Source organism: Parasteatoda tepidariorum, chromosome 1 (assembly GCF_982258835.1).
Source record: "Parasteatoda tepidariorum strain Cologne lab strain chromosome 1, Ptep-v5.0, whole genome shotgun sequence".
Classification (NCBI taxonomy): domain Eukaryota; kingdom Metazoa; phylum Arthropoda; class Arachnida; order Araneae; family Theridiidae; genus Parasteatoda; species Parasteatoda tepidariorum.
The window spans coordinates 99493995-99518670 of record NC_141755.1 but is presented as its reverse complement, the minus strand read 5'-3'; the positions used below and the strand labels follow the sequence as shown (position 1 = coordinate 99518670).

The window sequence follows — 24676 nt, the reverse complement described above, 5'->3', positions numbered from 1 at the left end:
AAGTTTTGCAAATGATTTATCCGAATCAAAGCGTAGTTGGCTTCATTTTAAAATTCAGAATATTCCATAAAATTAAATTCTTTCCCCTTTCTTTCATAGTTTTTCCTAATTCCATGTTAAAATGCTTTTCTTTCAACTCTGCAAAAGAATTTATCAATGAAATCTGCATAATTGCGCTGAAACCACCCACAGTGCCAACTTTTGACTGTTTTACACGGTTCAGTAAAACTTCGTTTTATTTCGATTTCGTTTATTTATTTAAATTAAATCCAATATCAGAAGGATTAAAAGTTCGCTAACTCATTATGTAAAGATTTGGAATGCTTAATATTGACAAAAGCGAGCAATTTCTGATTTTAAACGTAGTTCGCTAATTAAATTTAACTCTACGTTATGCATGTTTTCAGTATCTACAGTATAAAAAAGAATGCTTCATAACTTAAATATCTTTGTTATCCGTTCATTACAGACATTCACAACTTAATAACCGACCACAAGAAGTTGTCTATGTATATAAAACTCCTACATGCAAAAATAGTGCTACACATTTATTTATGACAAATGAATACTTTTATCTGTTACTAACAATTTTACTTTGAAAAATCTATGCACTTTGACTTCAAATTGAAATATTTACATTATTATTTTATGGTTGAAAAAACTACCCAGTTTTTCCTATCAAAAGCCTAATAATGAAACACTAATGTTTCCATCACTTTTTCTTCGCAGGAAAAGATTCGTCCTTTTAATAGGACGCTAAATACAAATGTGTTAATTAACAGTGGGTTAATTCAGTTAACAAATGGTTCAGTTAACAAAACTATCCAGTTTTTTCACTCAAAAACCTAATAATGAAACACTAATGTTTCCACCATTTTATTCCTTGCAAGAAAATATTCGTCCTTTTAAAAGGACGCTAAATCCAAATGGGTTATATAACAGTGGGTTAATTCAGTTAACAAATGGGTTAATTCAGTTTTAATGTTATCTTTTGTCTGATATATTTAAAATATCAAATCTTCTGTTCAACTTTTATATGACGAAGCAAAAATAAGTACAAACTCAAATATTTTCCGTCAAATACACTACGTTTTCTTGTTCATATAATATAAAAATACATTTATGCTAAAGTTATATTTTCTATTAAAGTTATATATTTTAAAGTCATAATACAAAATTTTCTGCTAAAGCTATATGTATAACTATTTTCATTAAATTATTAACTAAGTTTACATTAACTTACTGTATGTCCGATATTCATATGCTTTTTTAAATACATTGTTGTAAAATATAATATTTTATACTCGATGTTCACGGATTTTGTCTTCTTTTTATTGCGAACTAAATATTTATAAACTTAATGCTATATCCACATATTTTATGTATTTAATAGATTATTTATTTTTCAATAATATATGCTGAAAAGCTTGTATATAGTGACTTAAGATTATAAACTGGTTATAAGTAGATTAAGTGCTTATAGAAGATTAAAATTTATGAAAAAGTGGAAAGTAAAGCATCTTTTATAGAACATTTTTTTTCAGTGTAAGATGACTTATAACAACTAAAAATGCTAATTTTGCATACTTGTATAATGTTAAGCCTTTTATCCATTGTAAATTTGCATGTTAGATAAAACTAAACTAAAATCAATTCTCAAATCTAAACCAAAATCAAATCATTTTTCAGTTGATAGAAATTATAAAAATTTGTCATGTTAAAATATTAACTAATTTACACTAATTATTCTTTTTTTTAATGCAGCTTTTCTATAAAAATTTTCTACGAATTGATCTCAAACTATCTTTAGTTGTTCAGTGATCAATTAATAAAGTTAAACTTTTAGAAATTATAAGTAATTATTACTTACGGATTGGAAATTATTAAGAACTTTTTGATTTAAACGAAGTCAGTATGAAATTAAAAAATACTGCAATTATTGAAATAAATTTGTCGTTCTTATAGTAAAGAACATAATATTTTTTTGAGTTTGTAATTTGAATTTTTTTACTGTCTGCTGAATAATAAGTGTCATTTATGTGAATTGTATACTTAATATGCTCTTATACTAAGCTTATATATATTTTTTTCTTTTTTAGGTAAAATAGTGCCCAGTTCTTTGGCTCACTAAGAAGCCTGAAAGTAAAACAGGTAACTTGATATGCTTTTTTGATTTCCTTATTTTAAACTTTTATATCTATACCATTTGGTATATTATACACATCAAAATTAAATTTGCTTTTTTAAAACTGGTGATACCGAATTTGTAAAATATACCTTTTTAGTGTTCTCTTTTATAATCCAATTAATGTTATTCATGAAAAATAGCTTTAGTTTTTTTTTTTTAGGAAAAACCTTACTAAAAAACACATTTGAAAAAGTATTATTCACAATTTTTTCAATCCCTTAAAAAATGTCCATTCCAGAGAAAAGTTTTGGGGGAACATATTTTTTTTCTACAGTAGAAACAATAATCAATCTTTAAAAATGGCTGAACAAACTTTAAGCCTTCTTATTTTCAGATTTCGATTTTTTATAATATTTTCCAAATTTATTAATACATTCAGCTTTAATAAATTTCGAATTTACTTACGCTTAGTATGTCCTTTTAATAAATAACATTGTTTCTACACACGGTGATTTCATTTTATTTTGTCTTTAAATATTGATTTAGATCTTTGTGGAGAACTTTCTAAAGAATGGTAAAAAATTATTTGTTAATTTCAGATACTTTAAACATAGTTTAATAAGATGCTGTAACTGACAGTATAGTTTTATTTTTTTTTCTGTACTGAATCTCTGTATTATAAGATGCGTTGCATTTTATATCTACACATCATCTTTATTAAAGACGATTATCATGCACTAGTTTAAATTTGCGAAATAAATATTTCTAACATTTATCCATACCTGAAAGTTTGTTGTGAAATCATTTCATCCATGTAACTCATCTTATTTAATGAAACTAATCGCTATAAAAAACTATAAAAATCTGCAAGTACATAGAACTTATAATTTAAATTAAAAATATAGGGGAAACAAGGAAAAAGTTATAAAAAATTTTTAAATATTCGCAAATATAAATTATGTATCGGAAAAAAAGAAAATAAGGAAAAGATATAATCTTATCAGCTCACACTTTTAAATCCGAAAAATAGAGCTTTTTAATATTGCATTATTATTCCTAAAGCAAAACATATCAGTACAATAGTATGAGGAACACCAAAAATTAAATAGAACTTATTCGGCAAAAAATGTAAAACAAAAATAAAAAATGCAAAATAAAACAATCAAGCAAAAATAAAAATTCAAGAAAATACAGAATAAAACTAAAAATGTAATATATAAAGCGAATAGCGAATTCAAATGTAACTACTCTCTCTTTATCTATATATCTATCTATATGTATATCCATCTATATCTATATCTATCTATATATCTATCTATCTATCTATCTATCTATCTATCTATCTATCTAAAAGTTATTAGTATCTTTTTCTAAATATTAAAAAAAAAACACATGCACATTGGTTGTCACAATTTAGTTTGTAACTAAGAAAAATAATAGGAAGACTTTTAAAGTTGACTACAAAAGAGTTAACACAATAAAAGATGAGTATGTAGAGCATCAAAATCTTTTTTTTTTATTTTACAGTGTTCTAATAATCACTTTAAACTTGATCCATTTTTCAAATGTATGCAAATTTTAAATTCTTCAATCAAACAGGTATCAGTTCCTCAGTTCTGATGTATTTAGTTGTGACGTAATATTCTAATTCTTTCCTTCTTAAAAATAAGTTTGTGACTCCCAATGATTACATTTTTTTAATGTCATAATTTTTATTAAGCGTTCTAAACATCAACTGAGGGTGCGTAGCGTTTTTAAAAAGTGCTAAAAGGTGCTTATTTTTGATTAACGTTTTTCAAAATCCCTTAAAGATGCTTTTTTTATTCGGGGTTTGTAAATAGTGCTTAATTTTCAATCTTTTAGAAAGAGATTTTTTTCTTTGCCATGTCGATTGTCATTCTAAATTGCAAAAAATGCGTGCAATACTTATTAGAAACTAGTTATTTTATCATGCTTATGTAAAGTTTTTGAAAATGTTTCTGAATTTTATTAATTTTATGTTTATAAATTAAGAACTTTAAACGGTAGAAAGCAAATTTTTTATTACTGCACGAATCCTAATTTTTTTTTTTGAAAAGTGATTAAAAATATTTTTTTAGTGCTTAAAAAGTACTTAAAAGGAGCTTATTTTTTGTTGAAGAATCTGACTACGCACCCTGTCTTCATTAATTATAGCGGTCTTTACAAAACACCTTTTTTAAATACGTTGTAATGATAAGTTTCCTCAGAATTTTAGAAATTACGTCCACTTAATATATACAAGTGTATATAGATGTAAAATATTCTCAGTTGTAAATGGATCATGGGTTAGAGTCCCCTTGCTGTCAAGCTAACCGTGGGAGATTTTTCTCTCCATGTAACGCAACCGCGGCTAGTTCCACCAAAAAATCCATTAAATATTTACAAGTGCATATAGATGTAAAATATTCTCAGTTGTAAATGGATCATGGGTTAGAGTCCCCTTGCTGTCAAGCTAACCGTGGGAGGTTTCTCTCGCCATGTAACGCAACTGCAGTTATTTCCATCAAAAAGTCCTCCACAAAGGCGAATTTCTTCCAATACTTGATCCAGGAGTTCCCTTGTCTTCTGGATCGGATTCGAAATTATAAGGCTTACGGAGTTGAACATAAGTAATCGTAAACACAAAAAATCGGGTTGGCTATTCAACGACGGTTATAAAATATGAAAAGTGTACATGAATATATTATTAAATACTTTCTTTTAAATTATAATTATGATACACATATGATAACTTACCTGATGACATAGCATAGCAGAATTTACTCACGTTTTACATGAAAGTTTCAAGTAGTGCAGGAGTTGATAAATTTAAAGTAGTTGATGAGTGATCAATGAGGGTGGAGGGGAACAGAATAAAGTTTTTCGGGGGCAGTGGGCCTCACTAGTTCATTGACCGAACCCATACGGGTAGAGGGTGAAGGGGGGGAGTATTAACTGTTTGCATGCGGGATACGTGTAAGAGGATTCCTCTTTTTGAATGGGTGCCTTGAAAAAATATTAGTTGATGTTCGTAAAGTTTTTAATATTTTAAACATTGAATCAAGTATTGCAGAGTATTTTCCTTTGTTTTTTTTCTTCCTATTATTTCAATAAAATTACTAAAACCTATGTTTTTAAATGAAAGGTTTAAATAGTTTAAAATAAACTTATTCACACGTAGAATTTTGATAAGCATATGTAGGCGTAATGAGAAAAATCGTAAAAAAAACTTGAATTCGTAGAAAATTTTTTTTTTGTCCTAGTAAGGAAATAAATGAAAATCTGGAGAGAAAAAATGGCATTATGGTGATGAGATTTTACTTCCGAAAATGTGATACAGCTCATGATAATTAATTGCTACTACATCAAGTTCATTGAAAAGTGCTTTACTACTTTTACTATGATCCAAGGAATATACTGGAACATGTATATTATGTGACCATCTGTTCTTATATCCTGAAAGTTGAGCATATTTTAAGCAGATATTCATAAATATATTCTTAATCTTATATATCATATGAGTTTATTATATTTTTAGCAAGGGTAGAAATAGTTTATTATATAAAATTTTTATTGAATAATACACGGGAAAAAAAATCTTTTAAAATTACCGTACTGTAGTGTTAAGATATTTTTGATTAAATAACACATAATTCAATTAATTAAACCAAAAATATACGGTATTTAAACCATTAATTTGATAATATTTTGGTCATCGTTTACCGGTTTTCAAAATCGTAGTTCTTATTACCATTTATTTAGTAAATAATACAAAACAGAAGAATAAATTTAACCAAGTAAATGGGCTTTTTTGCCATGATCTTAGGTATCATTATAAAATCACCACATTTACCTATTTTCATTACATATTATAGAGTATAACCAGACCAGATTGTAACCAGATTTTATTTATAATATTATCAAATTAATTACCGAAACGCTTTGGGAAAAATTACCGCTCTTTTAAGTGTTCCCATAAGCCAGAAACATTTTAAACTTTACCATATTCTGGTAGTTTAAATCAAACATTTTTCTCGGTGCATTGCTAATAATTTCAAGAGTACAAATAATTTATTTTATAATATTTTTTATTTGTTAATATAAAATGATATTTTAATTTCAGTTTAAGAAATGTGTAACTGAATATTGACCGACCATTACGTGTTTAGTTGTGCTAAAAGTTACGTGTTAGTAAAGTGACCAGTACAAGTACAAATGAAGTGACCGATAATCAAGTGTATGTATTTTAAATAAATAAAGGAAAATTGTCTTCCGTTTGGCATATGAATAATGATTATTTTTATTTATCAAATTTACTAAATATGTAGACGACTCTAAACTATACTTTTTATATAGGTAGATATGTAAGGCTTGTTTTATCTTTGTTCATTTCCACGTGACATTATTTCATTTAAAATTTTAAGATATAGAAACTTTATTTATTCAGATCAGTTCGCAAAAAAAAAAAAATTAATAGAAAGTTTATAAATTTCATTCATTTAAAGTAATATTCTTTTTAACACACAATTGTGTTAAACAAGGAATATTGCAAAATAAAGTATAGAAAAAAAATTTGCTAATTTTAACTTTAGTTTCGTTTTAGTTATAAATCTTTCATTAATACCATGGAAAATATTTTTTAATGTGTAATTTATGTACGATGCAGAAAATTTTATCTTGAACCACATACAATTTTTATCTACTTTTAAATATTCAGAATATTCCAAATTTTATTTAACGTTAAATAGACATTAAATGTTATTCTTTTAATTATCAATAGCTTTTATTAAATGCAATGATGTACATTTTTTGATGTGTAAAGTAACTTATGCACGATTCAGAAAATTCTATCTTGAACTATATACAATTTTTATCTACTTTCAAGTATCCAGAATATTCCAAATTTTATTTTACATTAAATATTATTTTAATTTAATAGTTATTTTTTAAACTATTTTATACTATTTTTTAAACTATTTTTAAAGATTTTATTTTAGCATAGAGATTATTCAGAACAATCACTTTAAATTTGAAAATCAACTCAAAAATGTTTTTATCGTGTGGCATTCTTAAATGTGTGTCAGTGGACAACCCCTGCAAAGAATGACGTCATTTGCCATTCATTGCACTTTCAAACAGTTTTCATGCTTCATATAGGGGGGCAGGAGATAGGGGGTGGCCTTCATTTTTTCAAGGGTGAAAGGAGTGAAAAAGGAAAGGTGAACGAACCTGGAAGTAAAGAGTTTTGAAGGACAATGAGAGAGGGTTTTTTTTTTTTTAGTATCGTAAATCGATATTTTTTTTTAAAAAAAAGTATTGGTTTTAAATAATTCATTGTAAAATTATATTAAAAGCTTTATAATCATTCAAAATTGAAACAAAAAGAAACTTTAAAAAACTAAAAATAAATTTAAAAAAAATCATTGTATTATATTTGTAAGGAAAAAAATGTGTTTTTGTTTTGAATGTTTAAATAAAAAAAAATTCTCATTTTGTGAACTTCAAATGATGTTTGAAACTTAAAAAACTTTTTCTCTATTGATTTAAATATTAAATAGATCATATTTCAAAATCTATTAAGAATAACTATATGAAATTCAGAACCCATGCTTTCAGAAAAATTGTAAAACAATTTTTTGAAATATTAAATTGTATGTTTTTTATTACGTATACTTTTTTCAACACTTAAAGCCAAATTTGATGCAAATAAATGAAAGTATGGATTAAGAGATTGTAATTAATAAAACATAATCTTTTCTTTTGTATAAAACATTTTTTTTTAGTTTTTAGTGAGCATTTTTTGTATACTTTTCAGTAGTAAAACAGCAGGAAAATATTTAAAATGCATAATTTTTTTAAAATAATTTTATAAGTATATTCCGGGTTTTATTAAATTTGGAACAAATTAAAAAAGAATAGACCATGATACAAATTGCCTTCAATGTGGTATTATGTAGTTCATAATTTTTAGGTAAACAATGCTTAAATATAAATTTTTGCGATACAGCTAACACAATTTTTATAGATTAAAATTCATTATTCTATGATAAGTTGTAATTTTTTACGTAAAACTTTTTAGATAAAGCGTGCAAAACATCTGTGCCATTTTATATCAAAACAAAAATGTCAAAATACAATTTGGTCTTCATCATTCAAACAACATGCTGATTTAATTAACAAATTATTTAATAGCTATCGTATAACTCGTGCAATCGTATTGTTCAACTCGTATCATGCAAGCACGTCTTTATTTCAACGAAATTATGTTCTTGTAAAAATATTGAGACTTTATGAAATAAAATTTCTATTATAACTGTCTTCAAATGTTTTAACATTTTCTTTATTATTCAAGTAAATAAATTATGTAAATTATTCTCATCAAATATTTGAACTCTGGCTTCAATGAACCTTGATAAATTAAAATAATTTTTTAAGAGAGAAAACTCCTTTGCTAATAGTTGTCCTAACTGTTATTACTGAAATAGAAAACGAAACTAGAATTACATTTAATTTCATAACATCTAAAGTCAAATATAATAGACTTAACGATTTCAAAGATCAAACGCTAAATAATATTGTTAAAGTATAATTTGTGTAATTGAATATCTTAACCTTTTTCTAGGACCTTTTTTTTCTAGTAATGTTACGTTAACACAAGAAAGACTGAAACTTAGTATTGCCCAAAAGCAGTCAAAATGACTGGATTGTAAAAGAATGTGTAAAGAAATTTGTTTAAAATTTAATTTTTTATATTTTTTACATTATTCACAGTTATATAACAAGTTATTAGTAAATATTAGCTATAAAAAATTACATGTTGTACAAAAAGTCACAAAATTCTAAGAAATTGTGTCATTATATACATCATTGTTTCCCTAATTGCAGTCAAAATGACTTCCTTGGGCAATTTAGCGTTAAAACATTTTTAAGATTGAGACTAATTTATGAAAATAAATTCATTTAGCTTATTTTCTAAGATTTGAGCTTTTGGAAATTCTTTTGGTGAGAAAGTTGGATTTTTAAAGTTTTACTGATTGTACGGAATTGGCCTTCAACTTCTGTGCTTCATCCGATGTGTTGGCCTAACTTCTTGACCTTTATTTGTACCAACATTTATGTAAACAAAGTCCTGCATTTTAATTTTGCATTTTTGTGAAGGTAACAGCAGATGACCACACAAATCATAAGAGGGAAAATAGGTTCCTATAAACATTTAAAAATTAATGAAATAGGCTGGAAGTATTCTTCCCTTAACCTTACAAGTTAATGAAGTATCTTTCCAGCCAATTTGTTTTTACCCAAATTTTCTTAGTTTAGCTAAAATGACAGTATGCGCCCATATAACCATAAGCGCCTCTGACAAAGGCGAAAATTGTAAGGACTTTTTTGTGTGTATGTGCGTTAGTACACAAGCTTTTTCCTGCCTATGTCATTGTAACAAGAGTTCATTTTGTTTTAGAGAAAGAGAAATAGCCGCAAAAAATCGAGGCTGTCATACTGTTCCTAAATTTAGGTCCTACTTACGCGGCCTGGTCAACGTCACCTTCTTCTTTAAGTCTAAGAAGAGCAAGACATAAGAATGATAGCCCGCCAAATGCAAATAAGCTGTTTTCTGTCGTTGCCATGGCAACCAGAGGAGTAAGCAAAGGCATATCTCCTTTTTTATTTTTCTTTCTTCCTCGTTTTCTCTAAAGAAGAGTAGAATCGCGCTTCTGTTTAGAGATGTAAAACTGTAAAAGAAGGGAAGAAACGCGAATGAAATAGAAGAGCGTTTCGAGGATTTAAACATTTTTTTTTCTTCAATTTTTTTTTTTTTTTTTTTTTTTTGCCTTTCGAATCATTGTTTCATACAAAATATAGAAGAGCAAAAGAATTCTACATGCATATATATTTGCAGCTTTTTTGCGAATCGATAAATTTTATCTCCGTTTTCACTCCTCTGGCTCTAAATTTGTAGCAGGTGCGTGTTTATGTCGCTATATTTCTATTGTTTGATTCTTCCAATTCCTTCTTATCAGCGACCGATAGAGTCGAACTATAATACGTTTTGATTTGAGCGCAGTTTTTTTGAATTGAGATGTTAAATAAGAAAAAAATTTAAAGAAAACGTGTGCGACTTCAACGTAGAAACATGTTATTATTGCTTATGAAATAAAAACGAAGAAGAAATATTCGCGTCGTTTATAACTATCTCACAATTATGCCGGGAGAAATAAGGATTTAAAAATATAGATAGGCTTATCTTAAATTCCAAATGCATCCGTATTTCTTTTGTTTGTATAGATCGTTTTCTCCTTTTCATAAGTCCCAGATTTGAAGAAGGAAAGCATTTAAGAAATTATTAAAAAATAGAAGGGAAGGGGGAGTTTTCAATGAAAGAGAATTAATTGAGTAGTATAATCCTTTTAGTGTTACCGACCAACATTACTAAGAAAATAAAATCTTGAAAAGGTCAATATAACTACTATCATAAAGATTTTCATAAAAATGCTGAGGCTAGTTTTCAATTGATGAAAATTAATTGATTTGCATAATCTTTCAAGTATTTACCTACTATGCAGCAACAATCCTTGAAAAGAAAACTTTATAAAATGTTAATGAACAATTTACAAGTGTAAAGAATTTTATTTACATTTTGAGGTTAATTTCCTTAAATAAAAATCGAGTTGAATATTTTTTTAATTTATCGACTATCATTGCGAGTAAAAGATTCCCGGAAAGATTATGCAAAAAAATGTTGAACAATTTACAAGTGTAAATAATTTTTTTTACATTTTGAGGCTACTTTCATTAAATAAAAATTGAGTTGAATATTTTTTTATTTATCGACTATCATTGCGAGTAAAAAATTCCCGGAAAGATTATGCAAAAAAATGTTGATGAACAATTTACAAGTGTAAAGAATTTTATTTACATTTTGAGGCTACTTTCATGAAATAAAAATTGAGTTGAATATTTTTTTAATTTATCGACTATCATTGCGAGTAAAAGATTCCCAGAAAGATTATGGGAAAAAAAAATGCTGCTGAACAATTTACAAGTGTAAAGAATTTTATTAAAAATTTGAGGGTTATTTCATGAAATAAAAATTGAGTTGAATATTTTTTTAATTTATCGACTATCATTGCGAGTAAAAGATTCCCAGAAAGATTATGGGAAAAAAAATGCTGCTGAACAATTTACAAGTGTAAAGAATTTTATTAAAAATTTGAGGGTTATTTCATGAAATAAAAATTTAGTTGAATATTTTTTAATTTATCGACTATCATTGCGAGTAAAAGATTCCCGGAAAGATTATGCAAAAAAAATGTTGATGAACAATTTACAAGTGTAAAGAATTTTATTAACATTTTGAGGCTACTTTCATTGAATAAAAATTGAGTTGAATATTTCTTTATTTATCGACTATCATTGCGAGTAAAAAATTCCCAGAAAAATCAATACAACTCCAAGTGTAAAGATTCATAAAAAAGTATTACTGAGTTTTCGATGCTTGGAAAGTAAGTGAATAGTTAAGTCTTCTGCACATCAACCAACAAATTCAGCAAAAAATCTTTACACGAAAAATACAAAAAGTAAAATGTTTTATTATAAATATTTAGATTAATTTGAAATGAACCAAAGTTTAACTCAGTAGTATAATCTTTCAAGTGCCAACAGCACCGGCAAAACATCTTGACAACGTGAATTCAAAAACTGTTGAAACTTTCATAAAAATATTGAGGCTAATTTTTAATGAATGTAAATTTGTCGAGTAGTATAACTGACCTATAGGGACCGAAAAAAATTTTTTTGAACAATTCTATTCAATTGCAGGTATAAAGAATTTCATAATATATTGAAGGTAGCTTTAAATAAATTAAAATCAACTGAGTTGGGCAAATCGACCATTGAATGAACAAACGTAACTTGTCTGTAATAAAATTAGTCTCATTTTAAAAAATTCTATTTGAGTTGTAACACAGTATAAATATTTGTCGTTAAATGTCAATAATATAAAAATTTGGAAGAGTATTATGCTGTATTTTAATAAGCTTTTGGTGGTTCAAATAAAAAGTAGTAAGATATCCAATTAAATGAGTGATTTCTATCAGTAAATGAACACATATCAACTCTTGATAGTCTGCTGATTGTATTTAGACTTTTTAATGATTTATACTTACATTTTTAAGCCAAACAGATGCCAGTTTTTACAAAAATAGATGCGAATGATTGCAATTCACACTTTTTCAGTCATGAAATGAAAATTAAAGTGGAATTGGATAAAAAATAATGAAAAAAACACTTTTTAACCTGAACATTAACTTTATTAATTTTGAACTTTAAAAAATCAATTGGAAGAATATAATATAACATTTATGTATACTTAATATATTAAATATATATGCATACTTATTATATTAATAGTAAAACTACGTAAAAATTTAATAGAAGTGTCCTTTACCTCCTTACCTTTATAAAACACAGATAATTTAAAATAGATATATTTGAAGCAAATTACAATTTAATTTGCACAAAAATCCGCTATGTTATTTTCGTCTTACATTTACTCTTAGGTATACTATTGTGTCAATTTTTTGTCACAATAATAAAAATCGCAAATTTAATCCTTGTTTATTTTTATTACATAAGGAACATTCCATTTTATAATAATTTGTGTAAGTTATGTATAGTAATAAAAATACAAATTTCCTTTAAATTTTGTCTTAACTAGATTTGCATCGGTTGAACTGCTAAAAATGTGCTTTTTTTTAATTTCATATTTTTTTTAAACATTGATAAAACATATTAAAGTTAGAATATGTACTAAATAATTAAATTCTTTTCTTCTTAAATTTGTTACAAACGCTAAAATTTCTTATCAATTCAAAAAAAATTTCAAACTGCTGTTTGTTAATTGTGGGTAATTTTCAAAAAAGTAATTTTTTGGTTTGATCTACATTTAGATTATTTATTTCAAAGCTATATAAATAAACGCGCTTGAAACAGCATAACTGAAAACAATAAAATATTTACAATCTTTCTAGTTTCATTTGAAACAATCTAAATTTTTAAAATCTCTAACAAAGAGATAAACATCGTTTCATTTTATGTTTAGTAAATATTATCATAAAAAAAATGCATTTTATATATCGCAACAAAAGATTAGAAAATATATTTCGGTTATGTTTATTTATTTAGGAAATCCATGATAAAAACAAATTCAGCTAATTTAAAAACGCTTCGGAATATGTTTTCTATTCCCACAAACGATTGAGTTTTCCGTAAAAATATCATCTTTTGATCATTTATTTACAGATAACAATTATTTTGACTGTACAAAACTAATACGCAGAAAATGGAAAATATTATTTCAATTGCATACGTTTTATGCTATCTAGTTATTGGTGTTTAACTTTGAAATGTTCATTTTTTTAGTATTTATTTTTTAAGGGAGTATGAAAACGCAAGTTTGGCCAGAGATTTTTTTACTCAGAAGCTACATACACTGTTTTGCTTTTGGCGACGATTCAGCTCTTGGTGGATAACATATGATCTCTATTATTTAAATAAAATATATACCTAAAAAATAATATTTTAAAAATAGCTTGCGGATTTCTTAAAAGTATGCTTTAATTCTGGTTTAATTACGCCTAATTAGACAAGCTTATATTAGAAACAAGATTTTTCACGTTTCTCCCATTTCTTAGTTAGTCATATAAATCCTTTGTATAATGAAAGATTTGAACTCCGGTTTATGTTAACCATAATGAATTGAATTCAACACCTTTAAGAAATATGTTTTGGGTAAATTATTACTTTTGTCCACTGAAAAACTGACCAGTCCATTTAATTGTTCACTCCTCCTTAAAATTCAAGCACCTCTTATATGAATTATTTTATATTTGATAAGATAAAGAATATATCTGGGACAAATTCTTTGTAATTGAACAGTTCGATTGAATTGTAGAAGACATGGTTTGTTATTGTCTACTTTATCTTAACTTAAACTTTCTTGGCGAAATTCATTGTAAGCTCACCAAGTAGTATATTATCTCTTATAATAAAAAATCTTACGAGCTGCAGCCAGCGTTACAACGCTGCCAACTTAACGTTACTTTCGTTTTGCTGCACCTAAACTATTTGACTTTGAAACTTAAATACTAAGATTTGTTGAAAAGTTTATACGAAGTACAGTGAGTTAATTTGTGAATTATTAAATGTTAAACTTGTGGGAAAAAACACCATACGGAACGCTCTACAGGCCGCAAGAATGCAACTTTAAAGGTGAAATTTTACATGGTGAACGTACATACTTAATTCTGAACTTAACTCGAGCTTTTGTTTCGAAATTCCAATTTATTTCAAAGTTATGGCAATTTTAACTGCGTTTTTTATAAATTTTTTTTTCTTCTTTACGTTACATTTTGTTTTGCTGCGCAAAATCATCTTAGAATCTGAGTCTTAGAACTTCAAAATTAGGAAAGTGTGTCAAAAATCTATAAGGCATTCAATGTTAAAGAATTTTTAGATTCAATTTTTGTTGTTCATTTACGTCGCATTAGAGCTGCACAATGAGCTATTGGCGGCGGTCTGGGAAACATCCCTGACGATGATCCGAAGACATGCCATCCCAATTTTGATGAACAGTTTAACGAGGACCCATACCGCACACCCTCGGTCCCTACGCAAGCTGATCCAAGTGGTCACCCACCCGCACACTGACTGTAGCCAGTGATGCTTGACTTCGGTGATCTGCTGGAAACCGTGTCCTAATGATCAGTCCACTGCGGGACTTTTAAATTCAATTATTAGTTGGAGATTTATCAATTGTTAATCTTGATGTAAAAGAATATATTTATCCACCAAAATCTCACGGCGGAGTTAAATTTCGACTTGCGAAAAGCTCCATTTTCAATTATAAACTTAGAGTAATTATTTTTTTTAATCAAACTTCCACTTTGTTCGAAAGATACAGAAATTTTTCTTGATTTCTTTTTTGCTTTCAAAATAATGATTATTCACCCATTATTGTCAAGAAAATGATCTCTCTCTAAATAATGCTCGCGCTGTCAGAAGTAATGCATATAAATACCCTCCAACTGCTACGGAATTTCCGTAGTTTCAGAAATCTTTTCAGACGGTAGCAAAATTAATGTCTTAATATTTAAAAAAAAATTAATTTTAGCGTAACTTGTCCACTATTACTTATAAAAGTGCAGGCCATATGGCTAGATTCTTAAGTTCTGATAAAAGTTTTATGAGAGATCCATTTGCTTTAAAAATTTCTACTTTGGTTCGCTACCTCTAGAAAGAATTATTTTCAAAATCCTCATAAGTTGGAGGGTATGCATATATACTTAATGTCAAAAGTAACAAAAAGAAAAATGAATAAATAAAATTAAAAAAATGCGAGAAAGTTATCAGATGTTGTAAGATATAAATCATAACATTTATATTAAACTTTTTTTAAAAATATAAATGTCTTAAAGCCGTTAATAACAGATATAAAAACCGCTTGAAATTGGAACTGTTATATGATTTAAGTTTATTGCTTAAGATAGTTAATACGTTAAATTTATTGTAATTTATTACTTTTTATTGCGTCCCACATTCTATAATTAATGTTAAGTAACTCAAAATTTAAACTTACAAAATTTAACTCAAAATTTAAATTTCAAAATTTAATTTTGGTTTTAAGCACTATTGATTCATTTTCAAGTCCAAGCAATCATTAATTTTGTTACAATTAGCATATTGACTAAATGTTTTTCTTAAATTTACTATAATTGTATATTTTATAAACACAATTATCTTTTTTTTTGTGAAAAATATCTGATTTTAAAGGGGGGGGATAATGTTGAATGAGAGGCGACCACGGGAATTGGAGAGCAAAGCAAGCAAAAGCGGTGCCTCCTAGAAGGATAAAAAAAAAAATTTCCAATTTTCCTAACGTAGTTTAACATAACATAGATTAATATTATACGTGCATTTTTTTCCCAAATTAAACAGCTTTTGTAAAGACTATTAGAAAATATGTATCACGTAAGAGTATAATATTGTGCATTTTTGCTGAAACTTTAACCACATTATAATGCAAATTGTACCATCTTGAGATTGATTACTGTTCTTTTTATACGATACAATGATTTAACTTGAACGAAAAAATTGTTTTATTTATTATCTTATTAAAATTGCAGCAAATTAGGTAAATTATAGGTGATGTAAATTTACTTCTAGTTTTTTTTAAGCAATATAAAATATTTAAACTTTAATGCTTTTTTGTGAGTTCCAAAAATGCATTCTTAATTGCTCACATTTTTTTTAATTATCCTTCAATTTGATTTCACAAGTTCTAATCTAGTCAATTTTTATTTATTTATTTCTTAAACTTGGTTTAATAAGTCACTATTTTCCATTCAAATTCATAGGGAACAATTAAGATGAATAGAGAATTGCTTGTTTCTTTTTAGAGCAAAAACTTTTCTAGATTAAAGTTAGCAATGATTTCTTTCCCGTAGATTTAACTGTTAATTTTGTTTTCACTATAAATTGTTTTCATTTATGCTTTTCCGCATATTTAAAAAATTTACTATATTTTTATCTAAAATTGGTTAGCATAAATTGTTTAACAAAGATATAAATTACATTGTTATAATTTTCACTCAAAACTTTAATAACCGGATTTCTAAAAAAATTAGAGCTCTATTAAAAAATTGGATCAAAGCTTAATCATAAAATCTGAATCTTGAACTCATTATATCGCCCACACGTATTGCAATCTTAATGACTTGTTCAATTAAGCCATGCTTATAAGCCTTATTATGATGTAAACAAGTTAAGGATGAATTTATTTGCCCGATAATATGGTTCAACTTGCCATTGATCAACTTGTCACATAAGTCAAATTAATTTAAAATGGTTGGCTAGTTTAAGCCAAGTTTGGTTTTTTCTTTAAAGAAATTTTTTTAATAACTTAATTTATTATTTATATAAATATTTTTAGCTTAAATATAACGTAAAGCAAATATAATAAATTTTCCCATAAAAATCTTTTTTTTATCAAATATTTAATTGCGTGGGTGAGTTTTCGTTACGTTAATTAATTTTATGGGATATGTAATTTTTCAATGTTTACATATTTATACTTTACTGAAAGGAAAAATTTATAAACAAATTAATGTAAGTAAATTTAAAGTTAAGTCAGGTAGTCTAAAAATAATACTAACCATCATCAACTCCAATTTCTGATAGTTCTAAAATTCTTTAAATAATGCAATTATAGAGCGGATTAAGATAAAATGTTTCAGCTTTTTTTTAATCCTGTTAATCAATACATTATTCTTGATGGAATAAAAAGCATAAATACGAACTTCTCTTTAATTTTTATATTTTTCAGTTTATATTTTTTTTAAAAATTATGTTACCAATGTAAAAAAAAAATTTATTGCATGTATTTAGTATGTTTTTACTATTGATTTGCTTTTATAAAATATTATAATATTTTTATTATATTTGATTTTATAATGCTTTCATAAAAAAGCATAACTCAAATTATTAAAAAATATTCAAAATTCTTTTTAAATATTATCAATGTGTATTATTTAGTTTAATGCTATATAATTTATCAGCATTGTTATGCTTAAGGCTTCATTGTGTTAAAATAAATCTAAAAAAGTAGCTTATTATGCTGTTACTATTAAATAAGTATTACTGAATCATACCTTCATTATTTTATATTACAATAATGCAGCCTATTCGACATTTTTAATCTTTTTCAACATCCTATTATTTTCAATTATTTCTTATTGAAAACATATGTTGCCTTACATTTTCCCTGTTCTTTTAAGTTAAAAGTTAACATTTGTATTGAAAAAAAACTAGACATGACAGCACAAAAAAACAGACATGATCATTTTATTGAATGTTTAATTGAATACAGCTAATTAATGAAAATTTAATAAAGTTAAACTATGACATTTTCATATGTACTGACAAACAAAGAGGAACTCACTATTTTACATACATAACTAAAATAACATTTTAATATGAAATTGTTATTTGCAAGTTAAGTTGAAATGTAGCATCGTGTTAGTTTATGGAAGGAAATAGTGCATTTTTTAATTGACACTATCAATTAATAGTTGAAATTTTTTTTACAATTATACTTTATCATTGCTTAATTACTTTTTATTTAGAACTTAAAGTAATATTAATTCTTAGTTTTAAATAAGCCAGTTTCAAAAAGCCTGATTTAAACAAGAGCAAATAACTGGGGGCTTTTTTTTGTTTGTTAATTTATTTATTTTTTCTATTTATTTAATTTTTTTTCTATTTATTTTATTTTTTCTATTTAATTATTTTATTCATTCACTTAATTTTTTTCTATTCGATTTTTTCTATTTATCGTTCTTTTTTCTAATATTTTATTTTATTTATTATTTTACTTTACTATTTTTCATATATAAAAATCCAATTTTTTCCAAATGGATTTAAATTATATAGTTCAGCACTTTCAGAACAGTGTAGTTTGCATTGCATTGTAACAATGTAGTTTGTATTTATTGGATATAGGGAACACGAAAACGTAGGAGCAACATTGGATTCTGGTTTACTCAATCACCGGCTACCAGTAATAGATGCATTACATTCGATATTATTGCAATCGTTAGCATTAACAATATCATAGACGAGATTATTACGATTATGATCTATAACATGACATATAGAAAAGCCAATTTAACGTTATTCATAACGATAATTATTGAACAACAATTAATGTGGAAGTTATTGAATATATTAACGTGAGTATGAAATAAATAATCCCAAGAAACTGCAGAAGTGGCTATTATATTGCTTGATTAAAAATTTCATTCCCTTCAAAAATATGCAAACTGGAAGTAACAGGTGACATGATTCAAGTCCTCGGAAACAGGCGACCATTTTCCAGACGTGAAAGAGAAGAAACAAAGTGATTCGAAATAGGAGACAAGTTGTCAACGAAAAATCGAAAAATGTTGACTATTATTTCGAATTTGTACATTTTTAAAGCTAATGAAGTAATATTAATGTGAGTGTTGATGATTTTATTAGGGTAGCGGTAATATTGACGAAATTAAAATATAAATTTGTTGAATTGAAAAAATATCATGATATTTTGATAAAAAATATATTTAAAGTCATATTAAAATTTGCGCATAATGGTCCTAGGTTTATATTCGTGATGGCAACAACTTGGAGTTGCTATCACAATGTTTCTATAATCTATAAGTAACCACCTAGTTTGCTAACAAATCACTAAACTTGAATAGTAAATTAGCTTTGTAAATAATACTTAAAATGCACAAAAGTATTTCTTCCAAATCTAAATAGTAAATTGACTTCGCCAATACTATGTAAAAAATACCAAAATATTCTTACCGGAGTAAAATGGTAAATTTATTTGGTCAATATGTACTACAACATACGGAAGCTTTTTTTTCCAAAATCTAAATGGTAAAATATACATCAACATTATTACACAAAATGTACGAAAACTTTTTACCGAAACTTTAATGGCAAATCTGCTTTGTCGATAATACGTTAAATATACAGTAGCGTTTTTACTAAATCTAAATCGTAATTTTTTTTCCGTCAATCTTTCGTAAAATATACGAAAGCAATCTTACTCATGAGTAGTTGGTAAAATCCATTCCGTCAATATTACTTAAAATATTCCAAAGCTTTTCTTATGAAATATTTCAATGGTAATATCATTCCGTAAATATTACGTAAAATTCACCAAAATTTACGTTTAATTTATAGATAATGCTACATGGGTTATATGATATGGCTGCATCACACTAAAACCGAATCATTTTTCATTTTAACTGGTTTAATTCAGTGTTGCTATTTATCGTTAGCAAGGAAAATTTAGTTCCGTTATTTTAATTTGATTTTTTAACCGCTGTTGTATTTCACACTAAAAATATGAATTTAATAGGCAATAAGAATCGCACTAAAAATATCAATTTAAAAGGTGGAAATGCCACTGCGGTTTAAAAAAAAACCAAAACTAAAATAAATGAACTAAATTTCCTTGCAAACGATAAATAGCTAAACTGAATTAAACCAGTTAAAATGAAAAACGATTCGGCGCTGTGTTATGCAGCCACATCACAGGTTACAATAGAAGTTATTATTCTAAATAAGTATAGGAATAAAAACAGCACATTTTTAAGTATCTTTTCAAACCTAGTTAAATAAACGAAAGTACGAAAAAAAACTAAACTACAGTGAATTTAGAAAAATAAACGAACGCAAAGCAATAAAATCAAACAAAAACATGGAGTAATTTCTCATTCCAAACAAATACGCTTTACAAACATAATCTTACTGTGTTCATCAAACATTAGCTATGAACTGCAATAATAACATTAATGTGAACAAAAGAAAAGGAAAAATTGAGTTGAGTTTTAACTAAAGTATGGGAAATTGCGAACGGAAATGTCCTTCAAAATGTATTCTTAATTAATGTGATTAGAAGGTTGCCTCTTTTATTGTGGATAATCATTGTGGGACAGCTAAACAAAGTCTTGTCAAATGGCCGGAAGTCAGAGGATAGCTGAATAGCAGGAAAAACTAAGTTAATTTTTATGCTTCAGTTGAGTCTCAAAAGTCTAAATTCCGTGATAATACTTACTAGTGATAATGCTTTGTAAAACTTACTTGGATTTTCAGTTCTTAAAAGTCTTGAAAATTCTCAATTTTTTAAAATGTTTTTAAAACTTTAAAAACTATACGTTTTTAATACTTAAATTTCTAAAAATTTAAGAATCTTTTTTTCCTTAATTTTTCCTAACAGAAATTCAGAATCTTATTTTTGGTTATAAATTAAAAATAAAATTTCCTACTTTTTTTTGCTCTTAATTCTTTCTTACAGAACTCCAGAATATCCAGATTATTAATTATTTCTTGTATGATGTCAGAATCTTAACATACTTCACTTTTCGTTCTTAATTTTTTGTTCTAACAAACTTTCAGGATGTTTTATTTTTGGTTCTTAAGTTTTCTCACAGATACTCCTAAAATTTTGAGTTTTTAATTTTTATTTTTTTCTTACAATCTTTTTTTTCCAATTTTTTTATGTTCTTAACATGTTTTATTAAAGTGTTTTATTTATTTTTTCTTACTCATTTTCAGCATCTTTAAATGTTTTAAAGCATACATAAAAATTATCATTTCCCATTTTAAAACCATTTGCAACGTCAAAGTTAAAAAAAGTTTTAAAAAATTCGGAATAAGATCTAATTTCTTAATGTTTATTTGCGAAAGAACATTGTACTAAATGCGAATATGTCCCAAAATAATTTATTCTAAGAAGCAGTTGTTACTTGCCACCATTAGTTGATTAATGAAGAATTTATTTTTGATCATGATCATTTGATTATTATTGTATTATCTTTCCTATTTAAGTATTAAGCTACATTATTTTTACTTGCGTTGATAAAAAAAATACAAAAATGAAAGTAACTTCTCGTTTCAAAACAAATTTCAATAATCTTGTAGACATAAAATTAAAGAAAAGTAATTATAAAGGTATAATTTTTTTGGCTTAATTCCTCATTAAAGTAATTGTTTCCCATTAGATTAAAATTTCTATAAAGAATAATTTAAGGAATATGCAAGTGCAAAATATTCAAAACTTTATTTTTTTAATTTTTTAAAAAATAGTCCTTAATAATAATTACCTTTCTATCAAAATTAATGATTTCAGTATTTCGGAAAAATTTCGGTATGTGTTGATATGAATATTACGTATTTTCTCAGAATCATTTCATTTAAATTTTTGGATCGAAGTTTCTAAAAAAGAAATATGCAAGTTTCTTCTATCCCGAATTTTACGATACAGAAATGGTTCTTCCTTGTTTTACGATGATCGCTGGAGAATAAATAGTGGTGAAAATATGTAAAATTTGATGACTTTCCCTGAAATATGAAAATGAAAAGTCGTAACTTTAGGAGAAAATCACCCGTATTCTGTCCTTGCGTCTGGACGGACCTTAATTAGGATTCTTGCTGCCTCAATCGTAAAAAAGTAATATAAAATCTGAGCCAATTGCGCCAAAACATTTTGTATCTTTTAAAAATCTCAACAATATGCATCACAAGCATTCTGCATTGTAAACACCTTATGAAAGATTCTAAAACTTGTGACATATATGAAACTAAATTTAGAGAAAATGTAAGTAGAAAAATATAAAAACTTTAGAAAGCTTCTGCGTGCAGCTAAAAATATAATTTGAATAACTTCCGCGTTGAAAGCACTGTTGGAAATTTTAAAGCATATTGAACTGTAGCATTCAAATTTGCTGCACCCTTAATATGGTGCTAAACTGAGCCACAATTAAATTTGATTTGCTCATTCCAATATGGTGCTAATTTGAGCCTTAATACCATTTAAAGTTGCTGCAACCTTAATATCATGCTAAACTAAGCAAATTAAACTATCAGTTAAATTTGCATTTGCTTATTCCAGTGGTGCTAATTTGAGCCTTAATACCTTTCAAATTGGCTGCAACCTTAACATGGTATTAAAGTGAACCGCAATATAGTTCAAATTTACTGCAACCTTAATATAAAGCCAAACTCAAGCATAAATTCGGTCAAATTTGAGGCAATTTTAAGATATTGTAGTTGCACCTTCGTATATTTCAAAGTTGCAGCAACCTTCATATGGTGCTAAAGTAAACCACAATATAGTTCAAATTTGCAGCAACCTTAATCTGATGCAAGCTGAAGCATTTACTGCAATTTTAAGATGTTGTTGTTGACTTTAATATCTTTCATATATACTGCAACCTTAATCTGAAGCTAAGTGCAATTAATATTATCCTACTTGTTGAACGCAAACTTGTTGTATACGCAATAATATAAGCTGAACGGTAGCATGGTCCAATGTAACGAGTTATTAAAGTTACAGCTCATTTGCACCGTTTAAGGTACTGATGTTATGGTTCAACGTTTAATTAATATTTCTGAAAGTGTATTTGCTACAAAATGCACCAATTTGAACAAAATTGAAGATTTGAACTAAATTGACAATATAATAATGAGTCACATTTTTAAAATGTTCAAAACAACGTTTTTAGTGAAAAATATCACAATTTTCATGTAGGCAAATTTCTTGTGTATTGTTCCGTTATCTTGTAAAAATTCTAGAAACTTATTAAGTGGTTATCTGGAAAAAAGAGACTGTTTGATGTAAAAATGTCACCTTCGAAAAAAAATATGACTCATTTCGTGTTACTACATTATCCGATGCCCATCAATTCATTAGGTAGTTCATATCTTGAATTGTGAAACCAATGTTTTATAAGTACTAGACGTATAAGTTTGTCAATTCATTAGGTAGTTCATATCTTGAATTGTGAAACCAATGTTTTATAAGTACTAGACGTATAAGTTTGAATTATAAATGATGAAATAAAATTGATTAAAATACAATAAAATCAATTGATTAAACTTATCCTCAAGCTGATTGATTACAATTACAAATCAAAATTTATCTAAAGGGTCAGATGCAAAATTTAATAAGTAAAAAATTTAAAAAAAAGCAAGTAATAAACTATTTTTATTTTTTTAAAGTAATTTTGTATGATTTTAAATTTTTACAACAATTATTTTAAATAATCATCGAATAATTTTTAAGTAGTTCCAAAAATATAAATTTTTAAATTCAAGTCTTAAATTAAATAACATTCATATCTCGTTTCTGTTTTTATAAATAGCATTTTCTAATATCTATTTGAATTTTTTTTTCAGATTCTATCTACAAGATCTGTACAAAAAGAACTATTAAAAGGAAGATAGTTTGACAGAAGGCAGAAATTAAAAATATTTATGTAATATTTTAAAAATGCTGCATTACATATCAATAAAAATTCAATTTATCATATTCTGGTTTTTCTGATAATTTTGTTGCAGTTTTTGTTTACTTTTATTGAAATAAATGTTTTCGATCGAACTAGATTATTAAATAAACAAAGTGAACAACACATTTGATTCACCACTTGTAAGATGAACGCGTCGAATCTAAATGACAAAATTTAAAGACAATTTCACTTCCTAAAAATACTTAAATTATTAAAAAAAAATGCCTTTTCTAATAATCTAAATATTTGTGGCGTAACTACCACTATAAATATTTAATACCAATTCACTAGTATATAAGACGTGTTAACTTGACACTATCACGAGGTACCTTTTCATAGATGAAGGTTGACATAGTCTAAAATTAATTCCCCACATTGGTGACCTGTGGACGTGATAAGAACATGCCAATATCGATGATTGATCCACGTTAAACAGTTGATTTCCTTAAAAATATACTGCTCAAAGAAAAGAAGAAAACCCGGTGAAGTAAATAAAGTCTCCCGGTCAACAACAAAAAAACAATGAAGAAAGAAAAAAAAATAATGAGCGAAATGCTATAAACAAAACAAAAAATGATGGAAAAAAATAACGAAAGGCTATAAAAAAATAATAACGAGCGAAATGCTAAGAAAAATATATATATAATGAGCAAAA

The 24676-nt window shown here is 26.4% G+C and overlaps 1 long non-coding RNA gene across 1 annotated transcript in view; it reads left to right on the top strand.

Annotated features, from left to right (window-relative positions):
- Nucleotides 1-24044, top strand: part of LOC107451856 (uncharacterized) — a 99029-nt gene extending 74985 nt beyond the window's left edge. The window contains exons 3-4 of the long non-coding RNA XR_015428575.1: nt 2100-2151; nt 23912-24044. This is a non-coding gene — a long non-coding RNA (uncharacterized LOC107451856). The remainder of the gene's footprint in view (nt 1-2099; nt 2152-23911) is intronic.
- The last annotated feature ends 632 nt before the right edge of the window (nt 24045-24676 follow it).